This window comes from Scyliorhinus canicula, chromosome 1 (assembly GCF_902713615.1).
Source record: "Scyliorhinus canicula chromosome 1, sScyCan1.1, whole genome shotgun sequence".
NCBI classification, from domain to species: domain Eukaryota; kingdom Metazoa; phylum Chordata; class Chondrichthyes; order Carcharhiniformes; family Scyliorhinidae; genus Scyliorhinus; species Scyliorhinus canicula.
In genome coordinates this window covers 48,489,017-48,507,167 of record NC_052146.1, presented here as the reverse complement: position 1 = coordinate 48,507,167, position 18,151 = coordinate 48,489,017, and the positions used below count along the sequence as shown (strand labels likewise).

The 18,151-nt window shown below is 51.1% G+C and overlaps 1 pseudogene; it reads right to left on the bottom strand.

Moving 5' to 3' along the window:
- Positions 1-1,595: 1,595 nt before the first annotated feature.
- LOC119950561 lies at positions 1,596-11,035 on the bottom strand (annotated as a pseudogene).
- Between the last annotated feature and the right edge of the window lie 7,116 nt (positions 11,036-18,151).

Genomic DNA, 18,151 nt, shown 5'->3' with positions numbered 1-18,151 from the left:
CCTGGACTCGCACCGACTGATTATGGAGGTCCTTATCACGGTCATTGATCCAAAGTTGGACCGGTCGAGCCCGAGGTCGGAGAGGGTGTCGGCGGTAACAAACAAGCTGAAGGGATTCATGGAACGCATTGGGGGGTGGACCCTTGGAGGTTTGGGAGACGCGGGCAAATGAGTTTTCATACTTCTCCCATGTGTACAGGCTGTACTCGGATTGATTTTTTTTGTGGTGGGTAAGAAGTTATTGGTGGGGGTATTCGATTCCGGGTTCTTGGCGATCGTGGTCTCAGACCACGTGCCGTAATGGGTGGACTTGCATTCGGGAGTATGTGGAAATGATACAGGTGAGGTCACGGCCGCCACGCCGTGGGAGACACTCAAGGCAATGATTAGGGGGGAGTTCATATCGCTCCAGGCGCATAGGGAGAAGAAGGAGCGAGCAGAGATAGCAAGGCTGGTGGATGAGATTCTACGGGTGGACAGGAGGTATTCGATGGCCCCGGAGGTGGGATTGTTGAAGATGGGGCCGATGTGGTGGGATTGTTGAAGATGGGGCAGAAGCTTTAGATGGAGTTCAGGCTGGTGTCCACGGGGAAGGCAAATGGGCAGTTGCATAGAGCCAGAGAGGCAGTGTATGAATACGTGGAGAAGGCTAGTAGGATGCTGGCCCACCAACTCAGGTAGCAGGAGGCAGTGAGAGAGATTGGAAGGGTGAAGGACTGTAGGGGTGGAGTGGTATTGGACCCGTTGAGGATAAACGGGGTATTTGAGGAGTTTTATAAAAGGCTTTATAAATCAGAGCCCCTGGGGGGGGGGGGTGAATGCAGCGATTCCTAGAGTTCCCCAGGGTGGAGGAGGGCCTGGTAGAGGGGTTGGGAGCACCCATTGGACTGATGAAGAGCATGGGGTTTGTAAAGGGGAGGCATGTGTCGGTTAACGTTAGGTGTCTGTTGAATGTTATAATGCCCTCGGAGGGACGGAATGTTGAGGTGACGGTCGCTCTGGATGCAGAGAAGGCCTTTGATCGGGTAGAATGGGAATATTTGTGGGCGGTACTGGGGCGGTTTGGGTTCAGGCTGGGGTTTGTGGGCTGGATCCATTGTATCAGGCGCCGGCAGCATGTGTACGGACGGACTGGGTGAGTTTGAGGTATTTTAGGCTGTATCGGAGGACAAGGCAGGAATGCCCACTCTCCCCATTGCTCTTTGCCTTGACGATAGAGTTGGTGGCAATGGTGCTTAGAGCGTCAAGGGGTTGGCAGGGGATACTGCTGGGATTGGAGCATAGGGTCTCGCTATATGCAGACTATCTGTTGCTCTACATATCAGACCCATTGGAAAGTATTGGCGGTATCATAGACATTTTGGTGGAATTCGGCCTGTTCTCTGGGTATAAGTTAAACATGGGGAAGAGTGAGACCATGGTAAGGAAGTGGTTGTGGGGGAGGGGTCGGTATGGGAGCAGATGGAGGCAGCCTCGTGTAAGGGCATTTGCTTGGCAGCACTTTTTTTTTACAAGAAACCACAATGTTTTATTTTTTTTTGAATAAACTTCAACTTGATGCAGTTCTTATCTGACAAAATAAGGAGGACTAAAACTTGTGGGTTGCTGCCCAATCTTCAAATATTTGTAATTTCACCTTCTGCTTCCATCTCTAAAACCACGTCCTCCTCCATCTCTGCCTCCTCTGAAACCACCTCCCCTCCCGCCTCCCCTGAAAACACTGCCTCATCCTCCAAATCCACTGCCTTGATCCCCCTCGTCCTCCTCCACAATCTTCCCCCCCCCCCCTCAGCCCTTTTCCGCAGCTGGCCTGTAGAAACCAATTATTTTCTAATACACCTGATAGCGTAAATATTAAACCCCGATTTTAAATTAAGGATTTCAGCAATCCCATAACCTCAGGTCATTTCAAAACATAGCTTCAACAGAACACAGAAACAGTATAATTCATGATAGATTAAAACGACATTCTTATTCAGCTAAAAAATACATTTGCAAGATAATGTGACACTAAGCAGTCCAAGGACAGGGCAGGCTCCATGACAACAGCATAGCAACGGTACAGTAACCTAAAGGAGCCATAACAGTCAAGTCAGCAAGAATCCAGTTCAAGCCGCTTGCGATATTGGCACCAAATCGCATTCCATAACACACAAACGAATTCATTTATGAAACATTTCAAGTTAATGTTGCACATTAAAGACAGACAGTTAACCGTTAAATCAAACTTATTTGATTCTAACCCAAACCAATTAGGATTACATAGGGGTGTAGATAGATGGCTAAAGACTGATATGATTTAGTATAACCATGATAGATCGTATGGCCATTTTTCATTCATGAATCATCTATACCTTGATCTAACTTACTTGCTGTCTCTCTATTTTTCATATTTTCACTTTTCCACTCTAACTCTTGAAGTAAATGCAAGCTGTTTGCCGTAAGCAAGAAAATCATTTCTGTATTATTTGAAAGTTATATTGTCTCCAAAGTGCTTCTCTTTGAGTCTTTTTGCTAGCTGGACTTATTAGAGAATAAGATTTAAGTGATTCTCAATTGTGATCAAATGGAAGACAATAAACGATTCTTATTTGCACCCGAGAAGTGTTAACTCAAATTTCTACTGAGTTTTAGTGTTCGCAAGTGCCACTAGATCCGCATGGTAGATCTCTACATGGCCAGGGCAAAAAGCGTTGAAGCGGGAGTAGTTTTGTTGGATCAACAAAAAACTTCTGCCGTTTCTTAAAGCTCGTAGCTTTCATGTTAGCTGATCATTTAACTGCAAAATAAAATTTCTGAGCTGCCCAAATATTCCATCAACTTTCCCAATCTGTTCTTGGTTTTCCAAATAAACCGGTGCATTGAAATAGGGGACTCTATTTTCTTCTAAGTGCATTTGCAAACAATTTCATCTTCACAAAGTTGCATGAAATGTCCTAATTCGACTACGCGATTAGGAGGTCCCTGATCAAATCCTCAATTGAAGCTTCCTTGCCCACCCCCACAGAATCCTCCACCATCGCGACTCCCACCAAAGTCACCTCCTCCTCTACCGAAGCCGCAACCTCTTCCTCCACGAAAATATATTTCAATCAGCAATTCGAACCTTGGCCCAGATGTAGAGCGTTGGCCGGAGAACGCCTCTTCGCCGTCCTCCAGCCACGTGCACTCAACCCCTGATTGCACAGCTCGGGGACAACTGCTCCGATTCCAAGCTCACTTGGTACTCTATTTTTGCCAGGAGCACTGTTGAAGGAGCCTCTGCTGTTCTCGCCGGCCAGGTACTCCACAAGTCTGGTAGTGGTGGCACGGAGGGTGTGGGGGCAGTGGGGCAGCACATGAGGCTGGAGTGGGTTTGGGTTCCGATTTGTGGGAATCACAGATTTGTTCTGGGGGTATTGGACGCCGGGTTCTGGGAGTGGTGGTGGGTGGGCATTGAGCAGTTTGGAGACCTGTTTATGTGGAGCAGCTTTTCAAGCTTAGCGGGGTTGGTAGAGGACTATGAGCTGCCCAGCTGGAATGGGCCCCTGTACTTACAGGTTCGGGACTATGTGAGGGAACAGGTACTGTCCTTTCCTAACCTGCCGTTCCTGGGGTTGCAGGACAAAGTGATGTTGAAAGCAGGGGGTTGGTGAGGGCAGGGTATTGGAGGTTTACAAAGAAGTAATGGACTGGGAGGGCTCCTCGGTAGGAGAAGTGAAGTGGAAATGGGAGGAAGAGCTGGGGAGGGTGCTCTGAGAAGGGTGAATGCATCCTCTTTGTGCGCTAGGCTTAGCCTCATCCAACTTAAAGTATTTGAAGAAATAACATCAGCTTAAATACAATGCTGGGAAATGAAATTTCAGCATTCAATAACTGAGCTGGAAGGGCGCATATGGCGGTGGCCAGAATGAGCAATTTTTTTGAGGGGCTGGAGGATAGGTGTGGGCGGTGCGCAGGGGTTGGGGGGGGGGGGGGGGGGTGCAAACCATGTCCACATGTTTTGGGCCTTTCCAAAGCTGGAGGGATTTTGGCAGGAGTTCGCTGACGTGATGTCGTTGCATATTATACTATGCCCATTAAGGACTCCCAAGATTTTCACAGTAACTTCATTGCAGTATTAATGTGAGCCTAGTTGTGACACTCATATAAAAGATTATTATTAAACCATGCTTGTCAATGTTTGTCAATTCGACTAAAAAGTTAGCGAGAGCAGGTTTACAATGCTTTTGCGCGGTTTCTGAATGTTATGCCCAACAATGGGCATTATGAATACAGATAACCTTCCCTGGAAAACTTGGTAATGCAATATCTATTTTTTTAAAAGAGAAAAGGCTGGGCAGCATGGTGGTGCAGTGGTTAGCTGTAAAAGCTAGCAAGCCTGGCAATATTTTTTAATAAAAATAGTTAATATTTCAGGTCAGTGACTTTTCAGATAAGTAGCTGGTTAAACTCTACCAGTACTCTTGGACGCCCAAGACTTGTGCTTGGTCAACCTATGGCGGCGTGTGGCTTTACAGGAATTGTGTTTCATGTGGGGGAAGCAGAAACTCTATCTGTGTGGATTTATCAGTTGTTTGGCTTGGAGATTCTTTACACATGGCGGTGGGTTTGTGTAATTACCAGGCATCAAGCTGATCAAAATAAAAGTTATAGAAGTTTTTCTTCAGGACAATCATGAAAAGCTGATTAAGAAATTGAGTTGATTGTTATGAAATATGAGTAATATGTTTTTAAATTGCAGTATGGCTATTGTAGGCTGAAGATAAAACATCACTAAAATTGGTTAAAGGAACCAGGGTAATTGTTTAATATTTTGCAAATAGAACTGATTAGATGCAGTAACATACCAATATAATATTTCTATGGAATTACCCACAGGTTGGCACTTTAAAATCAATTGTATTTTAAATCTGCTTTTACATAAAATTATGGACCTATTTCTAAGCACAAGATAAGTTTGCTTCAATTTTGGTATTTCTTCTACTTATGTCCAGAAATGTTATGCTATGTCAAAGTAGAATAGTGCCTCGGAGAATTGAAATACATCAACCAAATAGTTCCCTTAAAAAACAGCAAGAAATCCTGTGCGAATACACAAAAGCTTTTGGAGGTGAAAATATGTACTACCGCCATGCGGATCACATACCAGAACAGTGCACAAAGATAACTTAACCGTTTGTCTCAACACACACTCTAGAATTCTAGATAATGACTTTCTGACCACAGACATCATATTAACCTGCTCTGCCATTTATTCCAATCATTTGGTGCAGCTGTCTTATGCCAAACACTCTCGTAATGTTCCTGACATTTTCATTAGGGCAGCACGGTAGCATGGTGGTTAGCACAATTGCTTCACAGCTCCAGGGTCCCAGGTTCGATTCCCGGCTTGGTTCACTGTCTGTGCGGAGTCTGCACGTTCTCCCCCTGTGTGCGTGGGTTTCCTCCGGGTGCTCCGGTTTCCTCCCACAATCCAAACATGTGCAGGTTAAGTGGATTGGTCATGCTAAATTGCCCTTCGTGTCTAAAATTGCTCTTAGTGTTGGGTCGGGTTACTGGGTTATGGGGATAGAGTGGAGGTTGTGGGCTTGGGTAGGGTGCTCTTTCAAAGAGCTGGTGCAGACTCGATGGGCCGAATGGCCGCCTTCTGCACTGTAAATACTATTCTTGAAGCCTATATCTGAAAACACCACCCTCAGCAGTTTGCTGGGCACCACGAAAGTCCCATAGCCAAAGCATGAACTTCACAGAAAGTCCACAGCACTCTTTAAAGCACAGCATCTGCTTTACTAAGCTAAATTGCATTACACGCTCTGAATATGGCTTAATCTATGCTGCAAGTGTATATTTTGTTGAAGAAAAAAGAATAACTTTCCAGTTGTACTGAACAATAGTACAATAGTAGCGTGCTCTTTCCAGGAGCCGGTGCAGACTCGATGGGCCAAATGGCCTCCTTCGGCACTATAAATACTATGAAGATGTTTTTTTTTCTTACGAAAATCTACTTAACTGGTTATTTGTGAATGTTTTGTTAAAAGGAAAACAAAAATCAGAATCTGGTCCTAAACTTTTGTTTTGGCATCCATCCATCTCTGGAGATGATGGACTGCACCCAGAGTGTGTGTGGTACTTATGTATTGGAAATAGTCTGTCGTGGCTATTGTGGTGAGATAACCACTGTAGTTATGTGTACTGCAGTAGGGGGATGTATGCCTGTACCTGTAATACAGGTTCCTCCGGTCAGCCCCTGCCGGCTAGCTCCGCCCACAGGGAGCTTATGTATAAATGTATGAGAGCTGCTCAGAACCTTAGTCTACTGTTGCAGATGGAGGGACAACATCGTACAGCAATAAAGCCTCTATTGTACTAGTCTCTCGGCTTTGAGTATAATTGTTAGCGCCACAATTTATTGCTGTAACGATTTCCCAGTCACCATGGACATCAGAGTCAAGCCTGACCGTCTGCAGCTGGATCCGCATTCGCCTCACGCCAGAAAAGACTTTGATCACTGGCTCGCAGTCTTCGAGGCCTACATCTCTTCAGCAGACCCTCCCCCGACGGAGGCTCAGAAAAAGCAACTCCTGTACTCCAGACTTAGCTCCAGCGTCTTTCCGCTCATTCGAGATGCGACCGACTACACCGCAGCTATGGAACTGCTCAAGGAGAACTATGCACCATCGGCGAACACCCTGTTTGCGAGGCATCAACTTTCTACTCGCGTCCAGCAGCTGGGTGAGTCGATTGAGGACTTCTGGAGGGCTCTTATGCCTCTGGTACGAGACTGCGACTGCCGGGCCCTCACAGCCACGGAACATTCTGATTTACTCATGCGCGATGCCTTCGTTACAGGCATTGCATCGGACCCCATCCGGCAACGACTGCTGGAAGGGGTCGCCCCCGACCTCGCGGCCGCAAAGGCCCTGGCGCTCTCCATGACGGCCGCCTCCCGTAGTGCGCACACTTACTCCGCTAGCCACTCGGCCCACCCGTCCTACCCCTTGTGGACCCCGCAAACGGCCCCCCCAGCAGCCGCCCCCGCGCACTATGCCTGCGCTGCCCGCCGCACCGCACCCCCTGGGGGTCCCCACTGTTACTTCTGCGGCCAACAGAAGCACCCTCGCCAATGCTGCCCGGCCCGCACAGCGACCTGCAAAGCTTGTGGAAAGAAAGGCCACTTTGCAGCGGTGTGTCAGTCCCGGACGGTCGCCGCTATCGCGCCGCCGGTCCCCACGCCTCAGCCGCTCCCTCAATGGGCCCCGCCGTCCGCTTCCCCCGACCCCACGTGCGATCAGTGGGCGCCGCCATCTTTTGCCGCCCCCGCCAGGTGCGCCCCATAGGCGCCGCCATCTTCGTCCACCACAGCCATGTGCGTTCCATGGGCGCCGCCATTTTGTTCCGACCCCATAACGTGCGCCCCATGGACGGCGCCATTTTACCCACAGGTACTGCGGATGCCGCCATCTCGTCTCCAGGGGCCGCCATCACGGGACACGGGTCGCTACCGCTCCTCGTCGGACTCATCTGACTCAACCGCCGACCAACCACTGCTCGCCTCCGTTACGCTCGACCAGTCCCGTTCTCGCAACCTGGCACCCTCTTCCACATCGGTGCTGGTCAACGGCCATGTGACCTCCTGCCTCATCGACTCCGGGAGCACTGAGAGCTTCGTCCACCCGGACACGGTAAGGCGCTATTCCCTTGCGATCCATCCCGCCGACCGGCAGATCTCCCTTGCCTCCGGTTCCCACTCTGTCCCGATCTGGGGTTTCTGCCTGGTTAAACTCACTGTACAGGGTGTGGAATTCGACCGTTTCCGTCTGTACATTCTCCCCGACCTCTGCACTTCACTCTTACTAGGCCTGGATTTCCAGTGCAATCTCCAGAGCCTCACCCTCAAATTCGGTGGACCCCTACCTCCCCTCACCGTTTGCGGCCTCGCGACCCTCAAGGTCGAGCCCCCCTCCCTCTTTGCTAATCTGACTGTGGATTGCAAGCCCGTCGCCACCAGGAGCAGACGGTACAGCACCCAGGACAAGGCCTTCATCAGGTACGAAGTCCAGCGGCTGCTTCGGGAGGGTATCATCGAGGCCAGCAACAGCCCTTGGAGAGCCCAGGTGGTAGTGGTTAAGACCGGAGAGAAGCACAGGATGGTCGTGGACTACAGCCAGACCATCAACCGGTACACGCAGCTCGACGCGTACCCCCTCCCCCGCATTTCTGATATGGTCAATCAGATTGCACAGTACCGGGTCTTCTCTACTATTGACCTGAAATCCGCCTACCACCAGCTCCCTATCCGTAAATCGGACCGTCCCTACACTGCCTTCGAGGCGGACGGTCGTCTGTACCAATTTCTGAGGGTTCCCTTCGGCGTCACGAATGGGGTCTCGGTCTTTCAGCGAGAAATGGACTGAATGGTTGACCGGTACGGATTGCAGGCCACCTTCCCGTACCTCGACAATGTCACCATCTGCGGCCATGACCAGCAGGACCATGATGCCAACCTTTATAAATTCCTCCACACCGCATCTCTCCTTAATCTCACGTACAACAAGGAGAAATGCGTGTTCCGCACAGACCGCTTAGCCATCCTTGGCTACGTAGTCCAAAACGGACTACTGGGACCCGATCCCGACCGCATGCGCCCCCTCATGGAGCTCCCAATTCCCCACTGCCCCAAGGCCCTCAAACGCTGCCTTGGGTTTTTCTCTTATTACGCCCAGTGGGTCCCGCAATACGCAGACAAGGCCCGGCCACTTATCCAGTCCACACATTTTCCCCTCTCGGCCGAGTCACAACAGGCCTTCGCCTGCATTCGATCTGACATAGCCAGGGCGGGGATGCACGCCGTAGACGAGACTCTGCCTTTCCAAGTAGAGAGCGACGCTTCAGATGTCGCCCTTGCCGCCACGCTGAATCAGGCCGGCAGACCCGTGGCATTCTTTTCACGCACCCTCCACGCCTCCGAAATTCGGCATTCCTCTGTCGAAAAGGAAGCCCAGGCAATCGTTGAAGCGGTGCGGCACTGGAGGCATTACCTGGCCGGCAGGAGATTCACCCTCCTCACTGACCAACGGTCGGTAGCCTTCATGTTCAACAACACGCAGCGGGGCAAGATCAAGAATGACAACATCTTGCGGTGGAGAATCGAGCTCTCCGCCTTTAACTACGAGATCTTGTATCGCCCCGGCAAGCTCAACGAGCCCCCAGACGCCCTCTCCCGAGGTACATGTGCCAGTGCACAAGTGAACCAGCTCCGTGCCTTGCACGACAGCCTTTGCCATCCGGGGTCACTCGCTTGTACCATCTGATCAAAGCCCGCAATCTGCCCTACTCCGTCGAGGAAGTACGGACAGTCACCAGAGACTGCCAGATCTGTGCGGAGTGCAAGCCGCACTTCTGCCGGCCAGATCGCGCGCGCCTGGTGAAAGCGTCCCGCCCCTTTGAACGCCTCAGCGTGGACTTCAAAGGGCCCCTTCCCTCCACTGACCGCAACACCTACATCCTTAGTGTGGTCGATGAATTTTCTAGGTTCCCCTTTGCCATCCCATGCCCAGATATGACGTCTGCCACCGTCACCAAGGCCCTGGATTCCATTTTCGCCCTGTTCGGTTTCCCCGACTATATCCACAGTGACAGGGGATCCTCATTCATGAGCGATGAGCTGCGTCAATTCCTGCTCAGCAGGGGTATCGCCTCCAGCAGGACGACCAGCTACAACCCCCGGGGTAACGGGCAGGTAGAGCGGGAGAACGGGACGGTATGGAGGGCCGTCCAGCTGGCCCTACGGTCCAGAAACCTCCCAGCCGCTCGCTGGCAGCAGGTCCTCCCTGACGCGCTCCATTCCATTCGATCACTACTGTGCACCGCAACTAACAGTACACCCCATGAACGTGTTTTTGCCTTCCCTAGGAAGTCCACATCCGGAGTGTCGCTCCCGACTTGGCTCATGACTCCGGGCCCAGTCCTTCTCCGTAGGCATGTACGGCTCCACAAGGCGGAACCCCTGGTGGACAAAGTACGCCTTCTCCACGCCAACCCTCAGTATGCCTACGTGGAGTTCGCCGACGGCCGCCAGGAGACAGTCTCGTTCCGGGACCTGGCACCCTCAGGTGCCGATCCCATGCCACACCCCTTCCTGCGCCAACCCCAGCGCCCCCCTATTCGTCCCCATCAGGTCCATCCCTCATCCCCCTGCCCACCCTGGAGGACACGGAAGATTTCGGCTTGCTCTCGGAGTCATCCCGCCAGCAGCCAGCACCAACACCGCCAGCACCTGCACCATCGGGGCCATCACCGCCTGTGCCGACGTCACCACCACAGATACGCCGATCACAGCGGAACTTCCGACCACCGATTCGGCTCAACCTGTAATCTGCTAACCGGATGGACTCTTGATTTTCCTTGTTGGACCCTCTTGTAAATAGCATCCTTTGTAGTTACATGTCACCCCCGCCGGACTCATTTTTACAGGGGGTGAATGTGGTGAGATAACCACTGTAGTTATGTGTACTGCAGTAGGGGGATGTATGCCTGTACCTGTAATACAGGTTCCTCCGGTCAGCCCCTGCCGGCTAGCTCCGCCCACAGGGAGCTTATGTATAAATGTATGAGAGCTGCTCAGACCCTTAGTCTACTGTTGCAGATGGAGGGACAACATCGTACAGCAATAAAGCCTCTATTGTACTAGTCTCTCGGCTTTGAGTATAATTGTTAGCGCCACAGCTATGGTGAGACCTTTCAAAGCTGGCACAGATGAACAGCATTGGCCTCAGGGTGACTTTCAGCTTCTGGCAGGTTCTCTTTGCTGCCCGCTCTTCATTTACTTTTGTCCTCCACTTTTTCCACTCCCTCCCTAACTGCTCGTCTTCAAGCATTCCAGTCAGGAGCAAGGACTTACTGTTCCACTTCTCATACATCTGCTCCGATCCTGGTCAATTTGACATCTCACTCGCAGATATCCTCCTGTAACAGACGAGGGTGACCTGTTGGTCTGTTGCCCGATAGCAAGCTTACCATAGAGCATGTCTTTGGGGATGCGACCGCAGTCCATTCAGCTTGCGTGATCCTGCCAACGTCATTGCCACTCGCTCAGTAGGGTAAACGTCCTGGGGGGATCCTGCATGTTGGTGTACTTTCATATTCGGTGCTAATCTAAACTGTTGAATAGAATAAATATATGCTTCTATGTATTAACCATAGAACTGACAGTGGTTTAGACTATTCTCTTGAGAATTTCAGATTCCAAAATTTGAACAGCTCCTTGGGTATCTCTGTAATCAATACCGGTCAATTATATTCAAGCTATGTATAAAACTGACCAAATCAAACAGGCCATTCGGCTCAAGCCATGCTATTTTCACCCAGCCAAGCAAGCAAACCCAATATGAATATCAATTGTTTTATTTGTTGTTGGGATCTGAAGAGAAGGAGCATTTTTTGCCTGAATCGTTGAAATACGTGGACCTTCAAAATATTGGAATGACCTTTCCCTGCCCATGACAGCTTGCAGTGATGCATTTCTACGATGCACATCTTGGTACTGATAGTTTTAGGATTAATTGGCAAACCAGTCTATGTGACAAGGAGCTGAAGAGCTGCTTTGTTCAGTGGATGCCTTTTTTCACTTCAGTCTCCTTCCCTCTCCCCTTTACAATGTACCGATAATGAATATCTGACCTGAGTGGCTTGGATTGCGAACACAAGACTGTCATTCTTACCATATAATGACATGTGTTTTAACTTTCTTTCCTGGGGGTGGGAAAAACATTAATGCATAATTTTCAACCTGTAGAGTCAATGGCTCAGATGACTTCAAACTGCTGTGGGAGCAGCAGCAACAAGGAAGCAAAATCTGGGAACTTGGAGGATGTAGCAGCAGCATGGGTGGCAAAAGTGCCACTGCCGGCTAGGTGTAATCAAAAATAAAAATGTGTCCAGCCTTTTTATCTGTTTCTAGCTGTAGCTTTTGTTTTATCTGGGGATTCTCTAATTCATAACAGTTCCCGTTATAATGAGGTTGTTTCCAGTATTTATGAGCAGTAATAATTGCACTAGTTTGCTTTGACTTTTTTTCGATTTTATTTTCTCTCTGCTGATCCGCCTACTGGACCTTCCCTGCTTTTGCAATCGGGGCTGGTTATACACCACCTTCAGCTGCATCAGCCCCAATTCAGGCATTTACATTTTGGAGCACCTCACACCACAACCCCCTCCTCCATGCTCTCTCCCACCACTTCCTCCCACTTTGCCTTAATCCCCTCCAGTGGTGCCTTCTCTTCCAGAATCGCCCCATAAATCGGCAAAACCACCCCCTCCATTCCCCATGTCGTCAGCACCTCCTCCAATAGTGTGGAGGCCGCGCCACCTGAAAGCTCTGTATCACCTTAGCGATATCTAAGACCTGCATATGCCCAAACCCATAATTTTCCCCCAGATCTTTCAATCTAGAAACAAATCCTTTAATGCCCTGATACCCTTCTCCTCCCATCTCCGAAAACTCCCATCCGACTTCCCTGACTCAAATTTGTGATTTCCCCGAATTAGCATTTCCCTTGACCCCCACCCCCAGCCAAAAGTGCTGGCGCAACTGCCTCCAGATTTTCTTTTTTTATATAAATTTAGAGTATCCAATTAATTTTTCCAATTAAGGGCAATTTAGCATGGTCAATCCACCTACACCTTTTGGGTTGTGGGGGCGAAACCCATGCAAACACGGGGAGAATGTGCAAACTCCACACGGACAGTGACCAGAGCCGGACAGTGACCCAGAGCCGGGATCGGACGTGGGACCTCAGCGCCGTGAGACAGTAGTGCTAACCACTGCGCCGCAGTGCTGCCATTACTGCCTCTAGATTTTCAACATCGCTACTGCTACCGGACTCTGAGTATTTCCCCGGGGCCAGCGGGAGTGCCGCTGTTGCTTAATTGGAATTAGTGGCAGATGAAGATAGTAAGTTCACATTTTTCCTTTTTAAGAGCCGTTTAACTGTTAATTGTATATCTGTTTCTTTGATGGTAATGTGGTTAATTATGTGCTAAATTAGTTTATTTAACATAAAGGATACCTATTGGTCTGAATCATCACTCCTGGGTTGAAGTATCCGTTCCTCACAGTTTTACAAATTAAACAAAAATCTGCGCCCAAAAAGCATAGCCGATAGAAGCCGGGAGACTGCACGCCCGGGATCTACCCATCTCGCAACGCCTCACAAGATCTAACGCAATCTCGCAAGACATTGCATTGTACATCGCACCCATTGTGGGATGGATCACCTTTTTGGCAAATCTGCATATTACATCAAGACAGCTAGCTTCACTAATATGCAGTTTACTGAGGTACCCGAGACTTTGGAATCAATCCCCTTTGCCTCGGAGACCTCGTGTGTGTGCGCCATTCAGTACTGGTCTTCACAAATGGCGACCAGGTGGAACAGCACTCGTGGGGCTATCCCAGGGGATTGGAGATCCCCAGGTGCAAGCCCTTTGGCAGGGTCGTACCCTGGCACTGCTGGTGCCACCTGGCATTGGTAGTGCCAGCCTGGTACTGCCAGGGTGGTAGGACGGCACTGCCAAGGCACCAAGCTGGCCTTTTTGCATGGTGGATATCGGGCTGGGGGGTGCCCTGCATAGGCATTGAGGGGGTGCGGATATGCTCCAAATGTGTGTTAGGGCTTGTGGAGGGGGGGGGGGGGGGGGGGGTCGCATTGGCGCCTCCAGAGATAGGATCGCCATTCAAAAATGCCAGCCCGATCTGTCACTACACTTAGAAGTTCCGGTGAGCTGAGCTCCTCAGTGCACCAAACAGAGCATTGTGCGGCCTGGGTCACGCAGTCCCTGCTGAGGCCCCTATCTAACGTGAATGGCATTTTATAATGTGTTTATTGGCGCTGCGCGTGCTGCTAAACATACCCGCCATAGGTGTTCACCTATTTCAAAAGTTTGAAGGTAGACGTGGTCCTTCTGCAGGAGACTCCCCTGAGGGTTAAGGACCAAACAACATTTATGAATTAATTTGGGGTTGGATATGAAGACAAGGGGCGGCCACAGTGCTTATCAATAGAAGAGTGACTTTTTTGGCGAGTAATGTAGTGGGGGATCTAAGGGGGGAATATACATGAATGATGGCGAGTGGAAGGTTGGGAGTGGGCTCCTTTGGTGTGAGTGAATGTGTACGGTCCTAACTAGAATGATGTGGAATTTATTAAGACGGTGTTGCCAAGGGTTCTGGATTTGGATACGCATTCATTGATTATGGGAGGGGATTTTAATTGTGTGCTTTACCCGAGGCAGGTCCGACTGTGCCCCAAGATCGCTCAAGGTGTTGGTGGGGGCGAAGGAGTTGCTTGGGTTCATGGAGCGGATTGGCAGGGGTGGGGTTTAGGCAGCATTTTAAGCTGGAAGGCAAGTCGGTGTGGGCGCCGATTTATGGAAATCATAGATTTATTCCAGCAGAGTTGGATTCATGCGGGGATATAGAGGTTTAGGGACTTGTGCGTGGAAGGTAGATTTGCAGAGTCCGGGAACTGGGAGAGACGTTTAAGCCGACGAGGGGGAATGGATTCCGGTACTTGTAGATTAGGAATTTAATGAGGAACGAACTGTCCATGTTTGCACTGTTACTGCCTCGCTCGTTGCTAGATGTCTAAGGATGAGAAAGGGGAGGGCAGTTAATGGTGAGGGCCTCGATAGAGGAGATAAAGAGGAAGTGGGAGGAGGAGTTGGGTGGTGCTGTTGAGGGGGGTTTGAAGTGGGGCAAAATTGAGTTCAATTCAAGTTAAAATGGTGTACAGAGTACATATTAACAAAGACACGTATGAGAGGACAGCACGGTGGCGCAGTGCTTAGCACTGCTGTCTCACGGCACCAAGGTCCCAGGTTTGATCCCGGCTCTGGGTCAATGTCCGTGTGCACATTCGCCCCATGTTTGTGTGGGTTTCGCCCCCACCACCCAAAAATGTGCCTAGTAGGTGGATTGGCTACGCTAATTTGCCCCTTAATTGAAAAAAAAATGAATTGGGTACTCTAAATGTTTTTATAAAGACACATATGAATGGGTTCTTTTTGGAGGTGGAGGACAAATGTGAGTGGTGTTTAAGGGGGCCGGTGTACCACACTTAAGTTCTGATCCTGTCACAATTGGTGGGATTTTAGGAGTCTTTTTTGGGGATAATGTCGGAAATCTTGGGGGTGAAGGTGGCCTTTGCTTCCGATAGCCTGGAGGACTCTGGAGCCGCCAAGGGCAGCGAGGTGAGTGAGTGACCAGTTGGGATTTTTACAGTTGGAGAAGATGGGGTTTGCCAATAGGGGGTCAGAGGTGGAGGCTGTTCATTTCCTCAGGCTATTATCTCCTCCTCTTCAGTTGGTAAGCATCAGCGCTTGGGAGGACTGTTTTCTATTATAGTTATAAAGCAGATCGGCATGTGGGGTGAGACGGTGGAGGGAGTGTTTTGAACGAGAGATTTATAATGTTGGATGGATTGTTCAGTTTTGTATGTACAATAAAAATGTCTTGAATAAAAATAGATCTTTTTAATTGCAGCTGCGTTTGGAGGGGTTGAGAATGCAGAAGCTGTAAATTTGGAAGGTTCACAATGATGGAAGTGCTCAGCAGGTCAGCCAGTACCTGTGCTAGTGCCTCTCACACTCACACTGTCACTGCCAGTAACTGTGCTGACTGCCTCTCACACTCACACTGTCACTGCCAGTAGCTGTGCTGACTGCCTCCCACACTGTTACTGCCAGTAGCTGTGCTGACTGCCTCCCACACTGTCACTGCCAGTAGCTGTGCTCAGTGCCTCTCTCACTGTCACTGCCAGTAGCTGTGCTGACTGCCTCCCACACTGTCACTGCCAGTAGCTGTGCTCACTGCCTCTCTCACTGTCACTGCCAGTAGCTGTGCTGACTGCCGCCCACACTGTCACTGCCAGTAGCTGTGCTCAGTGCCTCCCACACTGTCACTGCCGGTAGCTGTGCTCACTGCCTCTCACACTGTCACTGCCAGTAGCTGTGCTGACTGCCTCCCACACTGTCACTGCCAGTAGCTGTGCTCAGTGCCTCCCACACTGTCACTGCCAGTAGCTGTGCTGACTGCCTCTCTCACTGTCACTGCCAGTAGCTGTGCTGACTGCCTCCCACACTGTCACTGCCAGTAGCTGTGCTGACTGCCTCCCACACTGTCACTGCCAGTAGCTGTGCTCAGTGCCTCCCACACTGTCACTGCCAGTAGCTGTGCTGACTGCCCCTCACACTGTCACTGCCAGTAGCTGTGCTGACTGCCCCTCACACTGTCACTGCCAGTAGCTGTGCTGACTGCCCCTCACACTGTCACTGCCAGTAGCTGTGCTCAGTGCCTCCCACACTGTCACTGCCAGTAGCTGTGCTGACTGCCTCTCTCACTGTCACTGCCAGTAGCTGTGCTCAGTGCCTCCCACACTGTCACTGCCAGTAGCTGTGCTGACTGCCTCCCACACTGTCACTGCCAGTAGCTGTGCTCAGTGCCTCTCACACTGTCACTGCCAGTAGCTGTGCTGACTGCCTCCCACACTGTCACTGCCGGTAGCTGTGCTCAGTGCCTCTCTCACTGTCACTGCCAGTAGCTATGCTCACTGCCCCTCACACTGTCACTGCCAGTAGCTGTGCTCACTGCCTCCCACACGGTCACTGCCAGTAGCTGTGCTCACTGCCTCTCACATACTGTCACTGCCAGTAGCTGTGCTGACTGCCTCCCACACTGTCACTGCCGGTAGCTGTGCTGACTGCCTCCCACACTGTCACTGCCGGTAGCTGTGCAAACTGCCTCCCACACGGTCACTGCCAGTAGCTGTGCTGACTGCCTCCCACACTGTCACTGCCAGTAGCTGTGCTCAGTGCCTCTCTCACTGTCACTGCCAGTAGCTGTGCTCACTGCCTCCCACACTGTCACTGCCAGTAGCTGTGCTGACTGCCTCTCACACTGTCACTGCCAGTAGCTGTGCTGACTGCCCCTCGCACTGTCACTGCCAGTAGCTGTGCTCACTGCCTCTCTCACTGTCACTGCCAGTAGCTGTGCTGACTGCCCCCCCCCCCCCCCACACTGTCACTGCCAGTAGCTGTGCTCAGTGCCTCTCACACTGTCACTGCCAGTAGCTGTGCTCACTGCCTCTCACACTGTCACTGCCAGTAGCTGTGCTCACTGCCTCTCACATACTGTCACTGCCAGTAGCTGTGCTCAGTGCCTCCCACACTGTCACTGCCGGTAGCTGTGCTCACTGCCTCTCTCACTGTCACTGCCAGTAGCTGTGCTGACTGCCCCTCACACTGTCACTGCCAGTAGCTGTGCTCAGTGCCTCCCACACACTGTCACTGCCAGTAGCTGTGCTGACTGCCTCCCACACTGTCACTGCCAGTAGCTGTGCTGACTGCCTCCCACACTGTCACTGCCAGTAGCTGTGCTCACTGCCTCTCACACTGTCACTGCCAGTAGCTGTGCTCATTGCCTCTCACACTGTCACTGCCAGTAGCTGTGCTCACTGCCTCTCACACTGTCACTGCCAGTAGCTGTGCTCAGTGCCTCTCTCACTGTCACTGCCAGTAGCTGTGCTGACTGCCCCTCACACTGTCACTGCCGGTAGCTGTGCTCAGTGCCTCTCTCACTGTCACTGCCAGTAGCTGTGCTGACTGCCCCTCACACTGTCACTGCCGGTAGCTGTGCTCAGTGCCTCTCTCACTGTCACTGCCAGTAGCTGTGCTGACTGCCTCCCACACGGTCACTGCCAGTAGCTGTGCTCAGTGCCTCCCACACTGTCACTGCCGGTAGCTGTGCTCACTGCCTCTCTCTCACTGTCACTGCCAGTAGCTGTGCTGACTGCCTCCCACACTGTCACTGCCAGGAGCTGTGCTCAGTGCCTCTCTCACTGTCACTGCCAGTAGCTGTGCTGACTGCCCCTCACACTGTCACTGCCAGTAGCTGTGCTGACTGCCTCCCACACTGTCACTGCCAGTAGCTGTGCTGACTGCCTCCCACACTGTCACTGCCAGTAGCTGTGCTGACTGCCTCCCGCACTGTCATTGCCAGTAGCTGTGCTGACTGCCTCCCACACTGTCACTGCCAGTAGCTGTGCTGACTGCCTCCCACACTGTCACTGCCAGTAGCTGTGCTCAGTGCCTCCCACACTGTCACTGCCGGTAG